This window comes from Helianthus annuus, chromosome 15 (genome assembly GCF_002127325.2).
Source record: "Helianthus annuus cultivar XRQ/B chromosome 15, HanXRQr2.0-SUNRISE, whole genome shotgun sequence".
NCBI classification, from domain to species: domain Eukaryota; kingdom Viridiplantae; phylum Streptophyta; class Magnoliopsida; order Asterales; family Asteraceae; genus Helianthus; species Helianthus annuus.
The window spans coordinates 40,938,579-40,964,822 of NC_035447.2; positions in this window are offsets into that span (position 1 = coordinate 40,938,579).

A 26,244-nucleotide genomic window follows, 5' to 3' on the forward strand; every position below is an offset into this window, starting at 1 on the left:
CAGTAAATGCTTGACTTGTGCTAGGGTCAAAGTCGAATACCAGAAACCATCAGGCCCACTTCAACAACCAGAGATACCTAAATGGAAATGGGAGCAAATTTCCATGGATTTCGTTACTGGCCTGCCCAGATCTCAACGCGGAAACGATACCATTTGGGTTATCGTGGATCGACTGACCAAGTCTGCACATTTTCTGGCTATCAAGGAAACGGATAAGTTTTCTACTCTAGTATACATTTACCTAAAGGAAGTGGTATCAAGGCACAGAGTGCCAACCTCCATCATTTCTGATCGTGACGCGCGTTTTACTTCGGAACTGTGGCAATCCATGCACAAGTCTTTTGGATCACGTTTAGATATGAGCACCGCTTATCACCCACAGACGGATGGGCAATCTGAACGCACCATCCAGACCCTTGAAGACATGCTCAGGGCATGTGTAATCGATTTTGGTAATGGCTGGGAAAAGCACCTCCCGCTAGTGGAGTTTTCGTATAACAACAGCTACCACACCAGCATCCAGGCCGCTCCGTTTGAGGCATTGTATGGACGGAAGTGCCGATCACCTCTTTGTTGGGCAGAAGTTGGTGATAGCCAAATCACTGGCCCAGAACTTATAGTAGATACAACCGAGAATATTGCTCAGATACGACAACGAATGGCGGAAACTCGTCACCGTCAGAAAAGCTATGCTGATAAGCAAAGGAAACCACTCGAGTTCCAGGTTGGGGATCGAGTGCTACTCGAAGTCTCACCTTGGAAAGGTGTTGTTCGTTTTGGCAAACGAGGCAAACTCAACCCACGATACGTTGGACCCTTTGAAATTATTGAGAAGATTGGCAAGGTGGCCTACAGGCTGAATCTACCGACAGAACTCAGCGGAGTTCACAACGTATTCCACGTGTCAAATCTGAAGAAGTGTCTGTCAGACGAGACCCTCATAGTTCCTCTCAAGGAGCTCACTATCGACAACCAGCTGCGATTCGTCGAAGAACCAGTAGAGATTATAAACCGAGATGTTAAGACTCTCAAGCGTACCAGAATACCTCTCGTCCGAGTTCGCTGGGATTCCCGTTGTGGCCCAGAGTACACCTGGGAACGAGAAGACCAAATGAAACTCAAGTATCCCCAGCTGTTTAAGAAAAGTGCAACCACTACTGAGGCTGAAGCTACTGCAGAATTTCGGGACGAAATTCCAAATCAACGGGGGATGACCAAGAAAACTAGGAAACCAACACAATATAACTAGCTTCCTCAGTAACCACGAGCTAAATTTCGGGACGAAATTTTCTTAACAAGGGGAGAATGTGACAACCCTCATAATTCCATGTACCCGTACAATTTATTAATGATAATTAAAGTGCTTGATGACTGTGCTAAATCACTTAACTGCTTTCTAATTTCTGTGTTATACTTACATGTGCTTGTTAACATACTAGTAGTGTACAGAAAAGTTACTAAATAATCCGTTATGCTTTCCTGAGTGTTGAAAATTAAAAATGTTACAAATATATATATATATATATATATATATATATATATATAGGACACCTTACAGATTAATTAAGCACTTTAAGGGAACAACACCGAACCGAACAACCGGACATTACCCGAAACACCAAAATAATGCTAAAAGCATTGTTTTTATTTTTCTAAGCTAGTTAGGGTCCCCGAACACCCTAACACACTATATATTACACCACACACATAAACACCAACTAAACTCTTGAATTCCAACCAAGACCACTAACTATCTAGTTGCATCCCAACTAAACCAACCCCCCCCCCCCAAACAGGTTATGAAACATGGGAAATCCCGCATGATTTTCTTCTAATTGTTTAATGAGATTGCCATGTACTTAGGGGGACATTTATTCTAATGGATATTAGATGATGGAGGATTATATATGAACCCACAAGACCAAGACTCTTCACTTCACAACACACATCTCACTCAAACAACTCTCTATCCCTCTTCCTCTAGTCTCGGCCGAGATCAAGGCCACCACCACCACCATCACTTGATCATTTTCAACCATTCTAAGAGCATCCAAGGGTTTTAGAGATCATACAACGAAGCTCGGTGTGTTCGGAAGTTGAAGGACCACTCTCATCTCCTTTTATCCACCACATTTCTTCACTTGAACTTTCCTAGTCTTGAACTAGTGGTAAGAACTTAGATCCGTTCATTTTTCATGTTATTTAAGTGATTAATAGTTATTATGAAAACTTAAGAACACTAGAAGATCATATGCAAAAGTCTTGAACATAGAGCTAACTTAATGATGAAACATTGTTGAAATATGATGAAGTGATGTTAATATGAAGTTGTTTTGATTCTTGTTGATTACCTGATGATTTTCTGGTTAATATTGATGTTTGACGTCATTGTGATCACTAAACATGTTAACGGAATCAATCGAACACGAGTTAGAAAGCTAAAAGCTGAAAACAGCTTCTGTCCAAGCTTTTACAGCCAACTTCAGTTGGCTGTAAACAGGTCAATATTTAGCGAAAAACTGATTTTCTTGAGTCTATCACGTACTATTTCGAAATACGGTTCTAATGGCACTGGAATCATAATTTTTGGACTTCGTTTACTATTTTCAAAGGTCTGTTTTTGGACAGCAGCTTAAGCTGCGTTTTTACTGCAGAAAATATGTGTTATGTTTTTCGCCATAACTTGAAATCTGTGTAGAACTAGGTCATGAAATTTGTATTGCTGATGGACACTGATGTCGTTGTAAATCTCCCACTGGAATTTCGTAAATCGGACTTCCGATGAATTTTTAATAAATTATTCCGTGGATTGCAGTCAGAAAGTAATGAATCTGATTGCAGTCCGGTAAATGATTTTTTTATAAAATGTTGGTAATGAATCGGATCCCTAGATTTTTACACAGTAATATTTGGATAGTTTAGCACCTTTTGTGAAAATTTGGGAATTTTTGGAGTATGATAACTATTTTATTAAAATGCCCGAAAACAACACAGTTTTGGATATTAAAGCTGAAATGACTTAAGTAGTAAATTGCGTGTCTAAATGTCGAGTATGTTGTTTGAGGATGATCTAACATGTTATATGTCAATGAAAGTAATATGTGCAATATCGTATGCTTGTTCTTGAGTAGCTATAGGTGGAATGTTTATATGAGCGTGAACTATTAAAGTGAATGCATGTTATGTAGTAGATACGTGTAGGAACTTTGTGCTCTATTTGAAACCACTAAATGACTAACTGGTAATCATATTAGGATGTGATTGACCGACCCTGACTGTTAGCTATTTTTGAGAGCCTAACCGAGCAAACCGAGGTGAGTTCACAGTTTTCTACAAAGCATGGAAATTCCCGGTGGGAATGGGAATGGGTTCAGGAATAGGGATTCCTCGTCCTTGGGACGCGTTCAGGAATGAGAATTCCTTGTCCTTTTGGGACGAAATTAGACTTACTGGACTAGAACTCTATCAGCGAAGTCCCTCCCTTTATATCGACTTAATCGCCAAGGCTTTGGCGAGCGGGTCATTAGTTAATAGCGCTATTAGGTTTAACAAATCTCATACCATGCCAGTCGGACGGGCGTGTACTAATGGACTATGGCACGTCGGTGATGATAGACACCGATGCTAGGGCACAAGTAATTTTCGTTTGTAGTCGATATGATAAATGAGTCTGGTAGTTTAAATAATGGGGTAGCCCCCACGGCCGGAGTGTCGGGCTGGATAGCCAGGGAAGGTGGACATGGGATGGTTAAGTGATAAACGTTTTCGAACTACGGGGTAACCCCCACGGCTGGATAGCTGATTAAGATTAAGCTACGTTTTTTTGAAATAACTCTAAAATGGACAACCAACCGTGAACTCACTCAACTTTGTTGTTGACTCGTTGTTACATGCTTTGCAGGTCGCTAGATGCTATGGGGCTTGCACATGGAGGTGGTCGTTGTGGGATGCGAACTGTTATGTCCCGTACTCAATAAATAAACTTTATGAATTTATGAAACTTATGTTTTGGGTCTTTAAACTTATGAGCTACGAACTTATGTTTTGGTTTAACGTCTTATGCTTCCGCTGTTTAAATTGAACTTGGTTAACTCCCTTTTGGTCACCAATTGTATTATGGTTGGTTTTATTTACTTAAATACGTTGTTCAATATGATTGGTGGCTCGATCCTGGTCATGTCACGCCTCCAAGCGGTGATACTCCGCATGGTGGAATTTGGGGGTGTGACAACAATGGAACCTTAATACATAAAGGAATTAAGCTAATTCGGGTCAGAACTGAAAGTCAAAGCAAAGGTCAAGCTTTTGCGACTTTCGGTTGGGAACCGAGCTTAAACTTAGAATTGTCGGGTTGAACATGTTTAGACATGTTCTAATAATGTTTACCAAGTTATTAAAGTGACAAAATATGTTTTATAACTTCTACATTATCAGATTTGATTTTTATTATAAAATCTGACTAGTTTGACTTTTTATTTAATTACTTTGACCCGACAATTAACTAAGTAAACATGATAATTAGGAGGTGCCCTTTTGAGAGATTAACACCTATCTAATTACGATCACGTCGCCATATTCGCCTCGAACAATGGCTGGACCGTTTAGGTCTAAACCGAAAGTCAAAGCCGGTTTGCAGCAACTTTGACTTTCGGTCTTTAAACGCATAAAAACCGAACTAGAGTGGCTAAGGACACTTACAAAGGGTCCTAGCTCGAACTTTAAACTCAGGGGAGCTTCCTTTTTGAGCAGGAACCTCTAGAAATGCTCAAAAAAAGCTTAAGCAAGTGAGAGAGATGGAAGTTTTTGAATGAGCAAGGAAAATAGGCAACCCAATGCCTCTATTTATAGTTGAGGAGGGATGTTTTGGATCAAGTCAGGTGTTCTATGGTGTTCTAAGATGTCTCCAGGTGTCCCTACATGAGCTATGAACCAGCATGCAGCCCATTGAATCCAAGAAAGGGTTTTGGCAGCTTATGTGTGGAGAACAAGCAAAAATTCGCCCAGATACAGTCTTTACGGACCGTAAGCAGGAACCTCATATGGTCCGTAACCGCTTGATCAGCGAACCAGATTTTGAAAAATTACATATTTGGCCCCTCAACTTATATAATCTCAATTAGGGCCTTGAAGCTTGTAAAATACCAACTCTAACTGATGTCGGGCATACATGGGAGTGTGAATAAATATTCTAAGGCTCCCGGTTCGTCGGTAGAATACCCGAAGATACTAGTTTCTCTCGTTGGCGCTTTTAACCCTTATACTTGAAATATTTTATAATCATTACCAAATGGTACTGAAACCTTGTAACTTTATTATCACGCATTCTTAAGAGTATAATTGAATATTACGAAGTCCCGGTTCGTTAAAAGGTCACTCAGAGGTAAGAATTAACATGTTGACACGTTTAACCCCTTTGTCTTATAAACTTCCGATTTCTTTCACCAACGGCTTCTTATGTTCGAATATTTACTTGTTCAAGAATACGTTCATCGTGTGTGGTCAATCAGAGGCATATGTTTAGCATGTTGACACTTTTAGTCCCTCCGCATACATCTTTTCAATGTTTGTCAAGTTTAGTCCTTCAAAATCAATCCTTTACACGTTTAGGGTTTAGGACACGTGTCTCCACATAATTGAACACGATTTTTACGAGGTGTTACAAGGTTTAAGAAGGAGAAGCTTGCCAATGATGCATTAATGAAAGAGCTGAGGCAACAGGTGGAGATGTTAGTTGGAGAAATGAAGTGGCTCACTGAGCGTGGGGTTCATCATGCAATCACGTATCTTTTTCATAACAAGGAGTTTAATGCTACTCTTACTGAGATTTATTTTGAAGTGATGGTACATAGTAGGCACACAGGCTTGGTTGTTGGTTTTAATGATACTGAGAAGGGTGAAGCTTTGGAGAGTCTTCGTGCCTTCAAGCCTAACTCGATGAAGGATTTTGTGGATGTTGTGAAGGCTATAAAGATTATGTCCTTCTCATATGTAGTTGCACTTTCACGTTTGGCCAATCAGCATGTGTCTGTGTTGGAAGCATTAGAGCCTCAGGGTTTGAAGAAAGAGTTTTGTGAGAAGGTATCACACCCCGAAATTATCAGAGCTGGCGTGACTGTACTGGTATCTTCATTGCACAGCGGAAGCAAATAAGCTAAGACGTTTAGAAGATGAACGTCCACTAAGTACTCGACTCTTCATGGTTCTCCTATTCCAACCGTGCCATAACTTTGAAAAGCAACCTGAGAAAGAAACATGCGAAAAAGTCAACATAAAGTTGAGCGAGTTCATAGTTTGTTTGTAAAAGATTTGAAATAAATCTTTTGAATAACCAGTTTGTGAAATAATATTGAGGAAACAAATTTAGAAATCATTTTCTTACCAAGTTATATGGAAACTTTGTATTTGTAACGCATTATGTTCGTAAAACCATGTATTTGTAGACTTCTATTTGTAAAGTTTGTATAACCGTCAATGCCCACCCTGACTTTGACTCCATGCCCGCATAATCCTATGCCTTGAAATTGGTAATAAAACATGGTATTTAATTTGTATAAATCAAGTACTTATGTAAATATGTATGTCCCTGGTATGTAGCAATAAGGAAAAAGAGATCACCAATGGGTTGCAAAGCCACTGGTATGTGTGAAGTGATGCAGGAAGACTCAAACCTAGCAGATTTCGTACCGGGCTTCCGGTTGGAAGACATAGTCACCACACGGCCCATTCTGCGGGCTCATGGATGGGGCTCGCTACACCCAAATAGATCTATCACTCATGTCCCTCGGTCCTACGACGAGGATTAATGGCCTTAAGTATCCTCCTACCCACTCACATGATCTAAGTAGTAAACCCTCCTTAAGCTAATCATACCATGTATAAAATGTCTGAAATAATTGTAACATATATTTTACCCCAGCCTCTAAGGCTGAACCTCCCCAGCCTCTAAGGCCGAACCTCCCCAGCCTCTAAGGCCGAACCTCCCCAGACGATCCATCCCTAGTCATGAAAATCATTCACATTTCGATAATACGCATTTGTTTTGAAAAACCGGTATATTTAGTATAATCCATTCGTAAACCGATTGAGTTCCTCGAAATCCATTCATAATATGATTTAGAAATACGAGTTTTCGTTCGTTCAAAACTTTGTATGTCCTTGCAAAACGTGCATGTCTTTCCACCCCCGAAAACATTTATAAAAATGTAAAACAGTAAAAAGTGGGGGGTTATGAACTCACCTGAATTGCCTTGTGCGAAGCTAGCTAATTACGACTTCGTGGTGTCGTTTCCAAGACGTGACTCGCTAGCGTGCATTTTACAATATTCATAACACGGAATATCTAATAAGTTTCTAAATAAAAAGGTAACTAAAACTACGTGTCATCGAGCTCTACCGAATCGTTAACTGAATGATTCGACGGTTAAGTTGTTAAGTCAATGGAAACGATTATGTCATATTTGATAAGTATCGCTTATCGTTGACAATAACTAACAAGTCTTGAAAAGACTTGATTCTCGAGATATTTGAAAGTAAATAAATATTTATATCAAAATATATAAATATATCGTTAAGATGGCTTGTCGTCCCGAGAAGTCGTACGTGTATAAAAGAATATTTACACGAAAATAATATATAACAAACTCGTATTATATATCGCGTTTCGTATGATCTTTGCCAAAATATTCGTATATGATGTTTAGACGTATAAAATAAATATGAAAAGTTATATTTATTCTATAAAGATTTCATCGAGTCGTTGCATAAATACATACTATATTTATTTTATAAAAGCGAATCCACATTGTTGGAAAATAGATAAGCTATATCTATTTTTATAAAAGGAATACGAGTCGTTTGATATTTAAAATAAATATATAAACTATATTTATTTTAATGAAAGAATCGTCGTGTTGTTTGATATCCGAAATAAATATATAACACTATATTTATTTATAAAAGAAGTCGTATTGTTTGTTATAAATATATCAACTATATTTATTTTTCTAAAACGAATTCGTGTCGTTTGAACTTTGAAATAAATATATACATTATATTTATTCTTATAAAAGAAGTCGTGTTGTTGTTAATGGAAATAAATATATAACTATATTTATTATTATAAAACAAATCCGTATTTGGATATTTGATATAAATACATAAATTATTTTTATTTTTATAAAAGAATTGACGAGGTTTCAAAGTTTTAGAATAAATATAAGAACTATATTTATTGTCGCAAAAATTGTTCCGGATGGTCGTTTTTCGAAAGTTGTAAAGTGTCGTTGGAAGTTATTACATATTTGTTATCGGCTTTCATAAAAGTTGTTTGTTACCGCTAGTTGTCGTTTTTCAATAAAATGCGTTTTGTTTTTAGATTTTCTCGAAAAACGGGCAGAGTTTCCTCTGTTTTTGGACGCCCCCGACAACACAAGTTGTCGTTATTTTTCAAAATTCAATCAAGCTTCAACAATGTATATGTATGTAATCAATTTATATAAACAAGCTAAATAATAATTCGAGTATTTTTAACTAATAATTTCGTCGATTTTATTCGGTTCAAGCTCGTTTTCGCGTATATAAAACCATAAAAATAACAAAACAATCGTGCCGTAAAATCTTTACCAATCCTTGCGTCGAGCCGTTAACTGAGTTGACCGAGTCAACCGGGTTGACCGAGTTGACTCGCTGAGTTGACCAGGTTTGACCGAGTTGACTCGGTTTGACCGAGTCAACCAAACCGGACCGTCTGACCAAGTCGCTTGACCCGAACAATGAGCTGACTAGTTAACCCGAACCCGTCTGTTGAGTCAATCTGACTAGCTCTGACCCTTGACCCGAGCTGATTCTGAAGCGAATCTGTTGAACCACCCACCTGAACCGAACATGAACCTCATCTTCTTCAACATAACATCACCTCTTGTCGCCTGAACCAAATCGAAACCACAACGAAACCCGAACCAAAATTTCGCTGAAAATCCCAAACTGAAATCTAGAATATTATGAACCAACTAACCTGCCACATCTCGAGTTTTTTTTCTGAACCGACCCGAGCCGTAGACGCACCACCGCCCCTGTCACCGTCGGCCGCCGCTGCGTATGGTGGCCGGCACCTCTTTTGCTCCGTCACCTCTTTCTCTCTCTCGAAGCCGCACCACCACCGGTTCTTTCTCCTGTCTCTCTCTCGTTCTTCGTGCCCCGCCGCCATTCGCCACCACCATCTGGTGGTGGCAGTCGTCAATCGGAAATCGGAGAGGGGGGGAGGGGTTGCTGTCGGAAACTGCTACCGCCGCCGCTGCCTTGATTCGCCGGAGCAGAAAGGAGCAGAGGGGTGTACTGGTCGTCGGCCGGCTGTGGGTTTCACCGAGAAGGGAGAGGGAGAGCAAAAGTGTAGCAGGGGTTTCTTTTGTGTGTGATGTGGTTGCTGGATAATCATCAAGAGAGAAGCAAGACAGATCTTGGTGTGTTTGTGTAAGTAATATCGAGAGGGAGAGAGTAAATGTGAGAAATGGATAGGATTTGTGTGGGTATTTGAAAGTAAAAAGGTTGTTTGTATTCTGTATATGTATTCGAGTGAGAGAGGGGTGGAGTTGAGTTTTGAGAGATGTAGTAATGGAGTTAGGGTATGGGTGTTTTATAGAGAAATGTTGAGATCTTGTAAGATCTTATAGAGATTATGGAAAGATTGGTAGAGATTTTGGTAGGATTCTCAAGGGATTTGAGACAAGATCTCTTATACAGATCTTGTAAAGATTATGCTAAGATTTAGTTGTAGGCTTAGTTTATGGGTTTTGGGCTTGGGCCCAAGACCCACAAGCTCAATCCCCGTGTTTAAGCGGTCCGTAGTTCCTACGAGACCCGTTATCAAAACCCGAAATTGTCGGAACGTCATAATATAAAATTTTAGTTTTGATAATTATGTAGAATAATACCGGTAGTCATTTTCGTCGCGTTCTTTTGTCGATTACAGTAATAATCGTGAAAAATTATATCGTTGCCGTCTTTAATCCGTTTTTCGATCCGGTTTCGACTGTAGTTACTAAAATTTTATTACGGAGCTAAATATAGCGTAAAAATTTAATATTTGTCGGCGTTGTCAGTATTCTGTTCGATTTCAATCCGTTGTCGTTTAACGTTTCACAGGTTTTTCTGTAAACCACCGTTCGCGTACTGTAAGGTCGGATAGGCGTTCCTAGGCACTCCAAAGGCCTAATTAAGTTAATTTGCGCTGTAAACACTATTTATTATTTCGTTAATCACTTGTTAATCACGTAATTAAGAGCCGTAAATCACCGGTTGTCACATTCTCCCCCTGTTACAGAAATTTCGTCCTCGAAATTTAGACTATGTTATCTCCTCAGAATTGTGTTGTTCGCAGGTAAGTCCGAATAATAACAAAGTGACTGACCACGTAATCGAAACAAGACTTATTCGAATCATCTGAATTTAATGACATTCCTCAACAATAAGAACCCAATGGTTTACAATAAATGTGTTTCAGCAAATCGATGCCAAAGGAAACAAGTCGTATAGATACAGTCACTAGTGTGACTAAGTCAACAGGGACCCAACAATGAACAGGAACTTCGACCAATTGAGTTCCATATGAACGTTTACAACGTGTAAATGAGTTCTAGAAGCAATAACACCCACTGGATGAACGTAGAATCAACAATCTAAAATGTAATAGTTTGCATGGAACGCTAGATCGTGATCAGCGCAAGCTGCAAGTCATACCGACGCCACAAGGTGTCGCAATGAATGAAACAATTCAATAATAGCGGTGATCAAACAAATTCACCGTGTTTGAAGTCAAGCGAAAGTACAATGAAGCAAATTTGAAAATTTGATTCAAACGACATCATAAGATTTTCTATTGAGGATGGAACATCAAAGAATTAATGTTTTCGATCGAAGATGAAGAAACAATAAATATCGTAAAATATTCGATCGATGTTGAAAGAACCGTTAGTAGGTACACCGGAATATGCAATGAATTTTGTGTACCATCGTCTTAACACACGATTGTGTTAATACTGCTTTAATATGATAATTCAAAGCGGATTTAAAACAAATCAATAAATAAATATTTAAATCCGTGCATGAGATATGTAAATGAGTTTAGCGCAAGCTTCAAATAAGTGAAAACACCACCACAAGGTGTCGAAGTCAACAAACAATTTAATGGAGTCGAATACCAAACAAGTTTATTTCGACTCGGAACAAATGAAACACTTGTAAAAAAGAATTTTGAATATGATGCTCCCAATACATCATATGATTCTCTGAAGTGAATATGTGTAATGGACAAGTTCAAACAATTGAACTTGGATTTAGCGCAATCCGGCAATAGATATATGTATCGACAAGAAAACTTTCGGCATGGTCACAACGAAAAACCATGTATGTAACTTGAAAAGAAAAGAATTTTCAAGAAAATGTGTTGACTTAATAACAAAGAAGACAACAATTACAATAATGCGGGTCATTCGAATCACAACTCAATAATTAAGTTTAGGGAATAATATTTGAACTTTGATGAAACGCTTATTAGAAACGAAACCACATGCGTAACAAACGATGCATGCGTAACATATGAATTTTTAAGAAGTGAGCAAATGAATGTTCGCTATAATGAAAGAAATGATCGTAATACAATGACCATTAAGAGGAGTATAGATATGAAAATCTACTCAGTAAATGTGAAAGTCAAAATTTCAATAAAAAGGAATTTAAGGACTTTACCTGGGGTTGCATGTGATAACCTGTTGTTAGGTGACATTACCATGGAATGTCGAACATAGCGTATTTGTCGTTAACTGAAATAGGGGGAATGCAGAGACATACGTCTTCTCCCTGGCGTGATTCGTGTCATTTGCAGGACCACGTGCCAAACTGCCGCTTCCTGATCGATAGTTTTCACGCTGACAGGATTAGTATCGTCGCTTAAATGCTCCACCGTGTCTTTTCAAAGGCCTTTCCTCGATAGTCGTATGTGTCGTACTTCCACCTCCGTTGATGTATAACTTAAGTTTTACGTACACCTGTGCACTAGCGTTTCGTTCCACGTAGAATGTGATGTACCACGACACCGTTGACGTAAAATTTAAGTTCCATGTATTCTCGTGCACTAGCGTTCTGTTCTGCGTAGGCTACCTGCTCAGGAAGTTAAAATGTCATAGACAATATGGATAGTAGTGTGTGCCCAAGTTAATAATCGCAGCTCCTACGTGATGACCTTTAATGAACTTCAACATAAGTTTCCGAAGGTCTTAGATGCATGTTTTCTAAACTCTCAGAGTGTTGTGTACTGTATGTAATTGTCTTATGCACCGTGTGTAAAACACCACTTTAGCGTATGTTTGAAAACAAAATTTTGACTGTTTGTTTTTGGGCAACGGTTGGAGACCATATTCGAGTACTAGGCGTTTTGTATGTATTCAATGTCTTAATAGTCTAAGTCCCAGAGAAAAGTGAGGTTAGAGCCTAGGTATTCCTACAGAAAACCCTATTCGCAGAAACCTATAGCTCTGATACCAATCTGTCACACCCCGAAATTATCAGAGCTGACATGACTGGACTGGTATCTTCAATGCACAGCGGAAGCTAATAAGCTAAGACGTTTAGAAAATGAACGCCCACTAAGTACTCGACTCTTCATGGTTCTCCTATTCCAACCGTGCCATAACTTTGAAAAGCAACCTGAGAAAGAAACATGCGAAAAAGTCAACATTATGTTCGATTTCAATCCGTTGCCATTTAACGTTTCACAGGTTTCTCTGTAAACCACCGTTCGCTCACTGTAAGGTCGGATAGGCGTTCCTAGGCACTCTAAAGGCCTAATTAAGTTAATTTGTGCTGTAAACACTATTTATTATCGCGTTAATCACTTGTTAATCACGTAATTAAGAGCCGTAAATCACCGGTTGTCACAGAAGGTCTTCTCAAAACCTCCATAATGAGAATGCACTGTGAGGCAAGTGACGAAGAGGAGGAAGGTCCAGAGCCTTCAAAAAAGAGGGTTAAACTGAGCGAGGAGCCATAGGAAATGCTTTCAATGTCCATACCAATTGACGTGGCTCATGTGTCCTCCGTGAGGGTTGAGATGACTCCCCCACTACTGAGTATATTGCTCAAGTCTCTGATCCGGATGGTCTTTACTCTGATTTACACCTGAAGACCTCTCTGTTGTATCATGAAGCTACTCATGGTGGGAGGTTTAGGCTCCCTTGATGCTTGATGTTCGAATTTGTGGTACTTTTAAAAACTATTTGTGAAGTAGTCCACAGCTACCGGTAGGAATTTGACCTGCCCTGGTGCTTCAGGGAAAGGACCTACAATGTCTGTTCCCCATTTGAAGAATGGTCATGCTACTATTATTAGGACCAGGTCATGCTTCGGGATTGTCTTTATTGGGGCATGGAGCTAGCAGGATTTACACTTATGATTTTTTTATGAAGTGTTTTTATGCATCGTTAGCCAATAATAGCCCATGTCCATGAGCTTTGCAACAACAAATCTTGGGCTAGCATATGTGCCACATTTACCTTCGTTCACTTCCAAAATTTGGTATTCACTTTTAACCTGATTAGCTACCAGCTTTGAGTTTGTAAAGGCTTGCAGCTCATCGAGCTTCATTGTTTTGGCAAGCCTTAGGCCAGCTAGAAGGGCTTCGTATTCAGCTTCATTGTTAGTGCAGTGAAAGTCAAGACAGAGGGCATAAGTATATTCAGTTCCATGAGGGTCTGATATGATTAGGCCAGCCCAGGAACCCTCTATACTGGAAGCTTCATCTGAGAATAGTGTGCATTTCACTCGGATAACAGTTGAGCATTTTTTTGTTTCAACTTCATTTATTTATTTGTTTTTGGAGCTTCTGGCATCTCGGACAGGAAATCAGCTAGCACCTGTCCCTTGTAGGCTTTCCTTGGAATGTATTTGATCTTATGTTCTCCTAAGCCGACAACCCATTTTACCAATCTACCCTAATCTTTAGGCTTTTCTAAGATCGTTCTAAGCGGTTGATTTGTGATTACTTGAATATTATGGGCTTGAAAGTACCTCCTTAGTCGTTTGGCCGTGTGTACAAACGCCCAGACTAGCTTCTCAATGGGATAGTAATTGATTTCAGTTGTCTTTAATGCTATGCTGTAACACCCCAAAACTCGTATTATTAATACGTAGGTACGTTGCCATGTTAATTAAATGAAATACAATAACTAGGTTATTAAACTTAGTTAAAAGCCTAACAAAGTAAGTAAAGGAAATGAAACTTGTGGCAACTAAGATGGTGTGATAAACTTGAGGGACTAGAATTGCCAAATTTGAAATTGAAATTAATTAAAACAGAAATCACACACACACAAGGGGTGTGTGTGCGTGAGATCGATCAGGAGAAGAGGAAGAAAGGGGTGAAACCCTAATTCAAGAAAACCTTCAAATTGAAAGGGGAAATAAGCCCTAACCGGATGCATGGACTTAGATTCTTGATCATCCAGACTTTCTGCACATGAGGTAAGTTGTAGAAGTTAATTTGATGAATTGGTGTGAAGTGAATCTATGATTAAACTGTGAAATCTCATGAAATTGTGCATGTAGAAATGTTAGAATAACCATTTAGACTTTGTGTTATGAACAAGTTCAAGTAATTTGATGATTTAAGAAGAAACCCACAATTTTGAATGAAGGTGGCGACATGGGTGTTCTACCCATGTCCAATCCTTGCTTGATGTATTTATTCCTAGCTTGAAATGGGTTTTGAGATGTTAGTTTAGGGTTAATTGTATGAATGGGATGTGATTTTGAGCACTCTCTTGGTGATTGGAATTAAGATAGTGACTATGCTTAAACCAGTTGTAAACTATGCATAGTAGGTTGTACGCACACCAAGTGCTTGATGAAATGCTTAGGTGAGCTTAATAGATGAGATTGCATGCAATTAATGGATGAATATGCATAGAAGGTGTTAATGATGTAATTGATAGTAAACTAACATGAATAATGTGCTTTAGATGAAGTTCATATGATAATTCGGGTTGAATGCATGTTGTTGATCAAGTCCATGTAAGAACGTAGTTAATAAATGATTCGGCTTGCTTATTAGTGATCGATAACTAAGGGTGTTGGGTTAGCTAAGAATGTGATGGGTTGCTAGTTGGGAAGTTATGGAAATGCTGATGTGAACGAAATGAGTATACATGTAATTAGGTGATCATATGTTTGTATGTATTTTACTATATGGGTATGAAATGTTTATGGTGTCATTGGTATAACGACCACATCGGAATGGATATATGTTCCTAAGTTGGAAGTTTGCATACTCAACCGTTAACTTTATGAAAAGTAAATAAATATTAGAATAGCATGGTTAAATTATATATATGATTGTAAGACTAGGAGGATTGAACGATGCATGATGAATCATTATGTTTCATACTTGATGGTATGTTGAAGTGCGTAAATTGGAATGATGCATTGTTATATTTATGCCTTGTGCTTGTTGAAATTGACTATTGAAAGTCAAATGCGAGATATAAACTAGACATGATTAGTGATATGTAGATCTCGAATGCTAACAAGAATGTGAATGTAGTGAGATGTAGAGGATAAGCATCATGTCAAGAGGACGCAGGCACAAATGGCGATCGGGTCAAGAGGAGACAAGGAAACGGCCACGAATACGGACGCTTAAGGTAAGTGACTCCCGACTCACTTCGTAGTATACATAAGAATTTTATTGTTTTGTTTTGAATGAGGGGAAATTATGTATGATATACGATAAATGAAGGTATTAAGATAAGTAATGATTTAGATGGTCGAAGGTAGTTTATGGGACCAAACGGGTCGAATAAATAAGAATAAGTGAGCTAACGGTAATAATACGGGTAATGATTAGGGACCCAGGAAAGGAATTTTAGTCTAATACGTAAGGAATCGTTTTACGGATGTTTAGGAACAGGTTTCATGTGAAACGGATGCAAAACGAACGAGTTATGCGAGTTTTAGCATCAAATTGGGGAGCTGAACTGGGCACCACCGTAGCTTACGGTGCCCACCGTAAGTTACGGTGGGTGCTGGACATGTTTTCTGCCGTAAGACAGTATATAGCTGCCGTAAGCTTTTTGATGACCACCGTAAGCTACGGTAGCCACCGTAGCTTACGGTGGAGGTCAGGTGCAAAATGTAAGTTTGTGGATTTCTTTGTTTTTCCTTCGAATTCGGGCCCCGTGGAACCATTCCAAGCCTTGTTAAGTTTTTATAATGCTCCTTAACCCTACCAAATGGCTTGGTAAGTCACGGATGAGTATGAAACTCATTTTTAAGAATCGAAACATACCCGATAGATATTATGAAAGTGTTTATGATGTGCGAATGAGATCGGGGTATGTAAGCGAGTTGGCGGGGTAATGAATTAAGTACGTGGGTATGTATGTATGTATGTATTTATGTATAGATTTCACTAGTGAATGTATGTACGTGTATAAATATGTTCCGTTTTTAAGTATGGGTGTAAGTATGTAGATATGTACGTAGGTAGGTATGTATGTAGGTAACGGTGTAGGAGCGTATGTGGGTAGACATACATGAGTGCAAGTATTATGTATTTAAAAGTGATGGTGCATACATGTGTAGGTGTGAACGTACATATGCGGATGCTAGTATGCATGTATAACCATATGCCAGAAGGTAAGTACGTATGTTCATATGATTTCAATATGATTGTGTATTGATGCAAATAATGGTGTACCTTGAGAATGAAAAATATTGCAGGTACAATGTTGAAGTCTCTCTGGAGAGTGATTACTCAGACAGAAATGCTTAAGTATAAAAGAATAACGGAATAGAAAGTAAAAGTGTATGAATCTTGTTACGTTCTTATTGTGTACTAATGCTTGAAATTGTATGGTAAGTGTAGGTCGTACAAGTCACCGTGGATCATTGAGGAGAGGAGATCGAAGACGAGTCACAAGTTAGATTGTACGGGAATACTTGATTATGTAAAATGATAGTTTTAAGTTATGCTTTTATTTTCTAAATATGTACAAAAGATAATTTTATTGTAAGAAGGTAGTTTATAATGAACTTGCATGTAGGTCAAAAACGTTTTTATTGAAAGAAATTTTATAGTACGAATTTCCGCTGCGTCTTTTCAGTTAAAGCGTGTAAGGGTGTTACAAGTTGGTATCAGAGCCCAGGTTTGAGAGAATCAAGTAGAAGGAGGTAAATACTTGAACTCAAACCGGTGTGCTCTCGTGACTAAGGACCCGTACAATCTAAGACTCGATCAAGATCTAAGGATAGAAGCCAAGGTAAATATGTGCTTAAGTATGTATTCGAAGATAACTAACAGTATGTTATGTGTAAGGTCAGCATGACTGCTTGGAAGGGATGATTTGTAAATGCGGTCTAGCGCCGGCACCAAGGTATGTAATATGACATATTGATCGAGATACGTAGAATTAGCTTATGGGAGCATGAAATGGTATAATTAAGCAAGAGAAAGAAAATTTTAAATGAAATATAATAATAATATGGTAAGGAAGTTTTGAAAATGTTACACGTGCCGAAACTTAATTCTGCGGACATAAGGTGGCGATTACGCGAAGGCACGAAACTAGTATGTGGATTGTGTACCTGGCCAGTACACAAGAAACATATGACGTTCGTGAGACCGTGATAATTGTTACAGGTATGTCCGTTAGAATTAGGTAGTAGGTGGACGTGGGGGGGGGGGGGTAAAAAAGAAATGTAAGACTTTCAGGAATGAAAGTATGAATGATCTGTTGAATCCGCGAGACGGATTCAACACGTGTAAGGAATGAAAAATATGAATGGAATGTTTGAATCCGCAAGACGGATTCAAGGAATGAAAGGCTCGAAGGGAATGTTTGAATCCACAAGACGGATTTAAAACATATAAAGGATAAAATTTACCCACATCAGTATTGTGTCGATAATTGACCATAGTTATGTCAAACGAGTTCTATGAGTAAATGTAAAGTAAATGAACAAAGGAATGATCGTAATGGGTACGCAAAGCTAAGTTTTAAAATGAAAGAAAGAAGTTTTAAACCCGTTATGTGTAGATGTTCTAGAAATCTACTCTTAGGAGTCAGAATGAATGACGGGCTATGACCCAGACAAAGGATTAAGTATGAACAAGAGGGGCAAGTTTATTAAGAATATCAAAATGATGTAATGGATGTTTTTGTAAGTAAGCATGAATGGAAGGAAGTACGAATGTGTACCTCAATGCATCTATGATAGGTAAGAAAATTCAGTTTAAACTTAAAAGGGTCAAACTGCAAAGGCTGACGAAATAAGTAACTAAAATGAAAGAATTGCGTGTAAGAAATGGAATGTAAGATATGTTATAGCATGTACGCAGGAAATATGTAACAGAATTATAGGTGACTAATCACTTAGTAGACTCAGTATTTGAATGAGATATGCTAACCGCCAATTTTGTAGGTGGTGATGTTAGAATTCGTAGTGTGATGAAACCAATTGAATTAGTGGAAGGATGTGCACGAGCGGAAGCACACTACGCGGATGAAGGAAATCTGGCCGGGTATGGCTAGTATTCGTGAAAAGATGGATAGATCTGGTTTACGGACCATTGAAATTATGCAACGAAATCGAGGTTAGTAAAATGTGTAATTCATGTTGGACAGGTATGAACTGGTAGATTGAGGAAGACCTACGAAATGACTGATAGGATGGTATGGAATGTTTAATTTTTAACCAATGGCATAAGAAGAAAGTATGATACTAAAAAGTGAATTTCAAAAGTTTGAGAAATTTTGAGTATTTATTAAACTTTCGTATAATAAATTTGCACGACATGTTTGCTTAGGTAGATTAAGTAATGCAGGAAGTGAAAGTAATAGTAATACGAAATGCATGAAACGATTGAAGGCAATATAAAGGTATGCAAAGTACAAGTAACTATGGAAAACGTAGAATGATGATTAACATGAGAACTAGGCACGTAGTTTGACTATGAAATAGTAGTTTTGTTGTGATGACAAAACAATAGTAAATATCATACAGTGCATGTAGAGAATGTAATTTTAAGAAATAAGATGAAGGTATTAGATCCGTTACGAACGGATCCTATGAATGTATGTATGATTGCGAGTTGAAGTAGTATGTATATTGACCCATTATTAATAGGCCAAGGAATTGAGAATGTGTGTAAAGATAAAGTATGTAAGGTATGGACTTGTTAGAAAGAAGTCAATTGTATGAATAGTCATGAAGCGGGAATGGGTAGTTACTTAGTCTTACGATGTATCCATCAAAGTTAAACATAGAGGTGTCTGTATGAATTACGAAGTAAGAGCGTAACCTCGATAAGAATAATATGAATATTGGAAATGAATAGGAATGTTATTAATAGGATGTTGAAATTGTTTTAAGTAAACAAAACGATGTATTGTACATGATATACGAGTATTATAATGGTAAAGGAACCATTAGCTATGAAATGCGTTAAAAACTAGCGCTATTAGTGAAAGTGACACCAATAAGAACTCCGAGATGGGTTCTTGAAAGTAGAAGATTGTCACTAAGATGGGCTAGAGATCGTGTTAATGGGGCAAAGGGGAAGAATAGTTGTGTTTATTGGAAATGAGAAAGGTTTCGGGGACGAAACCTTCTTTAAGGGGGGTAGATTTGTAACACCCCAAAACTCGTATTATTAATACGTAGGTACGTTGCCATGTTAATTAAATGAAATACAATAACTAGGTTATTAAACTTAGTTAAAAGCCTAACAAAGTAAGTAAAGGAAATGAAACTTGTGGCAACTAAGATGGTGTGATAAACTTGAGGGACTAGAATTGCCAAATTTGAAATTGAAATTAATTAAAACAGAAATCACACACACACAAGGGGTGTGTGTGCGTGAGATCGATCAGGAGAAGAGGAAGTAAGGGGTGAAACCCTAATTCAAGAAAACCTTCAAATTGAAAGGGGAAATAAGCCCTAACCGGATGCATGGACTTAGATTCTTGATCATCCAGACTTTCTGCACATGAGGTAAGTTGTAGAAGTTAATTTGATGAATTGGTGTGAAGTGAATCTATGATTAAACTGTGAAATCTCATGAAATTGTGCATGTAGAAATGTTAGAATAACCATTTAGACTTTGTGTTATGAACAAGTTCAAGTAATTTGATGATTTAAGAAGAAACCCACAATTTTGAATGAAGGTGGCGACATGGGTGTTCTACCCATGTCCAATCCTTGCTTGATGTATTTATTCCTAGCTTGAAATGGGTTTTGAGATGTTAGTTTAGGGTTAATTGTATGAATGGGATGTGATTTTGAGCACTCTCTTGGTGATTGGAATTAAGTTAGTGACTATGCTTAAACCAGTTGTAAACTATGCGTAGTAGGTTGTACGCACACCAAGTGCTTGATGAAATGCTTAGGTGACCTTAATAGATGAGATTGTATGCAATTAATGGATGAATATGCATAGAAGGTGTTAATGATGTAATTGATAGTAAACTAACATGAATAATGTGCTTTAGATGAAGTTCATATGATAATTCGGGTTGAATGCATGTTGTTGATCAAGTCCATGTAAGAACGTAGTTAATAAATGATTCGGCTTGCTTATTAGTGATCGATAACTAAGGGTGTTGGGTTAGCTAAGAATGTGATGGGTTGCTAGTTGGGAAGTTATGGAAATGCTAATGTAAACGAAATGAGTATACATGTAATTAGGTGATCATATGTTCGTATGTATTTTACTATATGGGTATGAAATGTTTATGGTGTCATTGGTATAACGACCACATCGGAATGGATATATGTTCCTAAGTTGGAAGTTTGCATACTCAACCGTTAACTTTATGAAAAGTAAATAAATATTAGAATAGCATGGTTAAATTATATATATGATTGTAAGACTAGGAGGATTGAACGATGCATGATGAATCATTATGTTTCATACTTGATGGTATGTTGAAGTGCGTAAATTGGAATGATGCATTGTTATATTTATGCCTTGTGCTTGTTGAAATTGACTATTGAAAGTCAAATGCTAGATATGAACTAGACATGATTAGTGATATGTAGATCTCGAATGCTAACAAGAATGTGAATGTAGTGAGATGTAGAGGATAAGCATCATGTCAAGAGGACGCAGGCACAAATGGCGATCGGGTCAAGAGGAGACAAGGAAACGGCCACGAATACGGACGCTTAAGGTAAGTGACTCCCGACTCACTTCGTAGTATACATAAGAATTTTATTGTTTTGTTTTGAATGAGGGGAAATTATGTATGATATACGATAAATGAAGGGATTAAGATAAGTAATGATTTAGATGGTCGAAGGTAGTTTATGGGACCAAACGGGTCGAATAAATAAGAATAAGTGAGCTAACGGTAATAATACGGGTAATGATTAGGGACCCGGGAAAGGAATTTTAGTCTAATACGTAAGGAATCGTTTTACGGATGTTTAGGAACAGGTTTCATGTGAAACGGATGCAAAACGAACGAGTTATGCGAGTTTTAGCATCAAATTGGGGAGCTGAACTGGGCACCACCATAGCTTACGGTGCCCACCGTAAGTTACGATGGGTGCTGGATATGTTTTCTGCCGTAAGGCAGTATATAGCTGCCGTAAGCTTTTTGATGACCACCGTAAGCTACGGTAGCCACCGTAGCTTACGGTGGAGGTCAGGTGCAAAATGTAAGTTTGTGGATTTCTTTGTTTTTCCTTCGAATTCGGGCCCCGTGGAACCATTCCAAGCCTTGTTAAGTTTTTATAATGCTCCTTAACCCTACCAAATGGCTTGGTAAGTCACGGATGAGTATGAAACTCATTTTTAAGAATCGAAACATACCCGATAGATATTATGAAAGTGTTTATGATGTGCGAATGAGATCAGGGTATGTAAGCGAGTTGGCGGGGTAATGAATTAAGTACGTGGGTATGTATGTATGTATGTATTTATGTATAGATTTCACTAGTGAATGTATGTACGTGTATAAATATGTTCCGTTTTTAAGTATGGGTGTAAGTATGTAGATATGTACGTAGGTAGGTATGTATGTAGGTAACGGTGTAGGAGCGTATGTGGGTAGACATACATGAGTGCAAGTATTATGTATTTAAAAGTGAAGGTGCATACATGTGTAGGTGTGAACGTACATATGCGGATGCTAGTATGCATGTATAACCATATGCCAGAAGGTAAGTACGTATGTTCATATGATTTCAATATGATTGTGTATTGATGCAAATAATGGTGTACCTTGAGAATGAAAAATATTGCAGGTATAATGTTGAAGTCTCTCTGGAGAGTGATTACTCAGACAGAAATGCTTAAGTATAAAAGAATAACGGAATAGAAAGTAAAAGTGTATGAATCTTGTTACGTTCTTATTGTGTACTAATGCTTGAAATTGTATGGTAAGTGTAGGTCGTACAAGTCACCGTGGATCATTGAGGAGAGGAGATCGAAGACGAGTCACAAGTTAGATTGTACGGGAATACTTGATTATGTAAAATGATAGTTTTAAGTTATGCTTTTATTTTCTAAATATGTACAAAAGATAATTTTATTGTAAGAAGGTATTTTATAATGAACTTGCATGTAGGTCAAAAACGTTTTTATTGAAAGAAATTTTATAGTACGAATTTCCGCTGCGTCTTTTCAGTTAAAGCGTGTAAGGGTGTTACATATGCTTACAAGTACACTATGATTTGATCGTTTTCTCGTTCCACTATTAGCACTAAGCTCACTGCTTCTTGTCTTGTAGACAAATAAATGGTTATTACTTCTTCCATCCCTGGTGCTGCCATTGTTGGGAGGGAAGTTGTGTATTCCTTTAGGGAAAGGAAGGCAGCTTCGGCTCCATCCGTCCATTTGAAGTCTTTTTTGTCTACACAGTTCTTAACTGTTTTGAAGAACGGTAGCAATTTTTCTACTGAGTTGGTAAGGAAGATATTCCAGTTGAGGCTTTCTACCTCCTTTGTTGTTTTTGGAGATTCCATGTTGAGGACAGCATGTATCTTGTCGGGGCCAGCTCTTTTGCTTTGCTTCCCTACTAATTTACCTTCCTCGAAGCCGAGTGAACATTTGACTAGATTCAACTTCTTGTTGATTGTTTTGAGGATTTTAAATGTTTCTTTGATGTCTTGAATCATGGCCTCTTCCATTTGACTTTTGATTACCAAGTCACGTACATATGCTTCCATGTTTTTTTTCAATTTGCTCTAAAAAGGCTTTGTCTACTCAGCGTTTGTATGTAGCACCCGCATTTTTTAGCCCAAAAGGCATTTTTTGTAGCAAAAGATACCTTTGTTGGTGTGGAGAGTTGTTTTCTCTTTATCTTCTTTTTTTTTTCATCTTGATTTGATAATAACCTTTGTAGGCATTGAGGGTTAGCAATCTCTAGGACAAGCCTTGTTTAGGTCCTTGAAGTCAACACATATTCGCCATGAGGCATATGGCTTCCTTACCATTATTGGGTTGATAACCAAGAGTGGTACTAAACCTCTCTTAGTATCCCTACTTGGACCAGCTTCTCTACTTCTTGATAGGCAGCTATGCTTCTTTCAGGAGCGAGGCTTCGCTTCTTTTGTGCTACTGGCTTGTATGTCAGAGCTATGTTCAAGGAATGCTCTGCGATGTCTCTTGGTACTGATACCATATCGTCAGAGCACCATGCAAACACATTTTTTCTTTTTCTGCAAGACTTCTTTCAACTTGTTTTTTGTTTCCACTGGAAGGTGGTCGTTGGTTTTGATCGTTTGTTCTGGATAAGCATTGTTGATGCTTATCTCTTCTATAGGATCCTTTTTTTCTTCATCTTCTGCCTCATCATCTATGTCCATGGAAGCTATCAACATAGTTTCCTTTAGCGGTGTTAATGTGGCGATTCCTTTTCTCGGTTGGAAATTTCATCATCGCATGAGTGGTTGAGACCATTGCGTCAAACATGGTTATGCCTGGTCTTTGAATTAATAGATTGTAGTAGGAAGGAGATTTTATGACTATGAAGGTCAGCTCCTCCTTTCGAAAGAGGTCTCCATAATTGAAGAAAACAGTGAGGGTTATCGTGCCCAAGGGTTGTACCCTTTCCCACGTGAAGTTTCTTAGGGAGGTGTCAGTGGATCTCAGCTTAGCTTTAAGCTCGTTGTGGAGCTGTTGGAAACATCTTTCGTACATGATTTAGACATTACCCCGCAATCCATGTATACCCTATCTATGGGGAAGCCATCTAACTCGGCTTCCACGATGATGGGCAGCTTTATTTTGTTGTTGGGATCGGTTGGCGGAAGTATATGAATTGTTGGTTCCATAGTTGTGTTCATTGCTTCTTTCCTTCTGTTTGCCCCCCCCGTCCACACCATGTTGACACCTAGGTCCTTTTTCTTTCTTTCTTTCCTTTAATATCTTTGACAAGGTGGGCTAGCTCACCAGTCTTGACTACTTCCTTGATTATTTTCTTAAGCCGGAAGTAGTTATTTAGGTGATGCCCGGTGTCATTGTAGAAAGAAGAGAACTTACTTGAATCTCTTTTGCTTGAAGGTTTTGTGAGGGATCTTGGTGGTTGGAAGCTATATATGACATCCTCGGTTGACAAGATTTCTTGGGGTGTCTTGGTAAGGATGGTGAAGATATGTTTGTCTTTTTCATGATGTTTGTTTAGGTGGGGTGACATTCTTCTGTCATCTGACCTTCTACCTTCATAGGATCTAAACGGCCTCCTATCCACGAAAGATTGAAACCTTGGTCTTTTCCCTGAGGAGAAATTCTCCTTCCAGCTTCTTTGTTATCGTTTCTTGGAGCTTTGTTTCTCCAAAGCTTCTTCACCCCTTAAGAAAGATTCTGATTTATCGAAAGCTTCTTCCGTGGTCTTAGGGTTATTTTCATGGAACCGTCTGAGGAGTTTCTTAACCTTTATGGCATTCATGAAGGCAGAAATATAACAACCCTCCAAAATATTTTTTCGACACCCCTAATATATTTTAAATGTCCCTATATATCCTAAAATACACCCCGTATGCGAAAACCGAGCCCAAAATACAATATATAATTAAAAAGAAAATAAAATCAAGAAATTTGTGGCGCTCGCGGTGTGACAACCCGTACTCCAGAACTATGTTACTTGAACGAATACATGATATGTTTTGTGTTACACGGTTGTGTGAGTGATTAAATGTTACATGTTACGTGATTTAATGTGATTGCATATGTTACTACTTGAACGATTAGTGAAACATTTATAAGAACCCACTCGGTCCATATGGTTGGACTCGAGACCATGAGGAAACCCAAGTGGGGGTTTCGGCCCACTTCCCTTCACACGCATATATACACACATTACCTCTAGGGTTTTAGTTTTACACAACTTAGCAATCAAGAACACACACAAACTCTCCCTCTCTTCTTCGCAAACCGAAGGCAGCCAAGGACTTTCCCCCATCGGAGATCATTGTCCACGGATCAATCCTACTCTCCTTCCAATCGGTTAGTGGTTTGTGTTTTCTTGGTTGAATGATGTATGTTGTATGCTTTCGGATTGATTGGTTGCGATGATATTATGTGATAACTAGGGTTCTTGCTATGATTATTAATGAAGGTTCTTGATGTCATAATATTCATACAATTCGGTTTGCATGATGTTAATCGGACACTATGTTCCTGTTATTGTTTTGATGCGTATATGATTAATCGGTCCAAGTATATGTTAGCCGGCTAGGTTGCATGCTAGTTCAATAAGATGATTCATGTTTCGGTTTAGGTCTGTTTGATGATCTGATTACGTGTTCTTGAGGCTGTCATGAATATGTTAATGATGCTAATTTGAAGATGCTATGAAACTGTTATTTTCGGTATTTGATCTGTTTCCGAAACTGCTGAATATGTTTGCTGAAATCACGGATTAGTTGTTATTGTTATTTAAGGAATTCAGGAAAAGCTGTTACACGCATGGTTGCGACTCAGATTGCGAGTCGGGAACCCACAGTCTCGACTCGAGACCACAACGACATCAGCCGCAATCATGGTTGCGAGTCCCGTTGCGACTCGTAACCGGACCATGATGAACCGAGACCAGCCATTGCGACTCGCAACCTACTGTTGCGACTCGTAATCTCCTGATGTGACTCGTAACCCGGTTGCGACTCGAGATCCCCGTTGCGACTCGAGACCGGCTATTACACATACACTGTTTTGGGCCTACTTTGTCACGGGCCCAATCGTACGACTGTTAT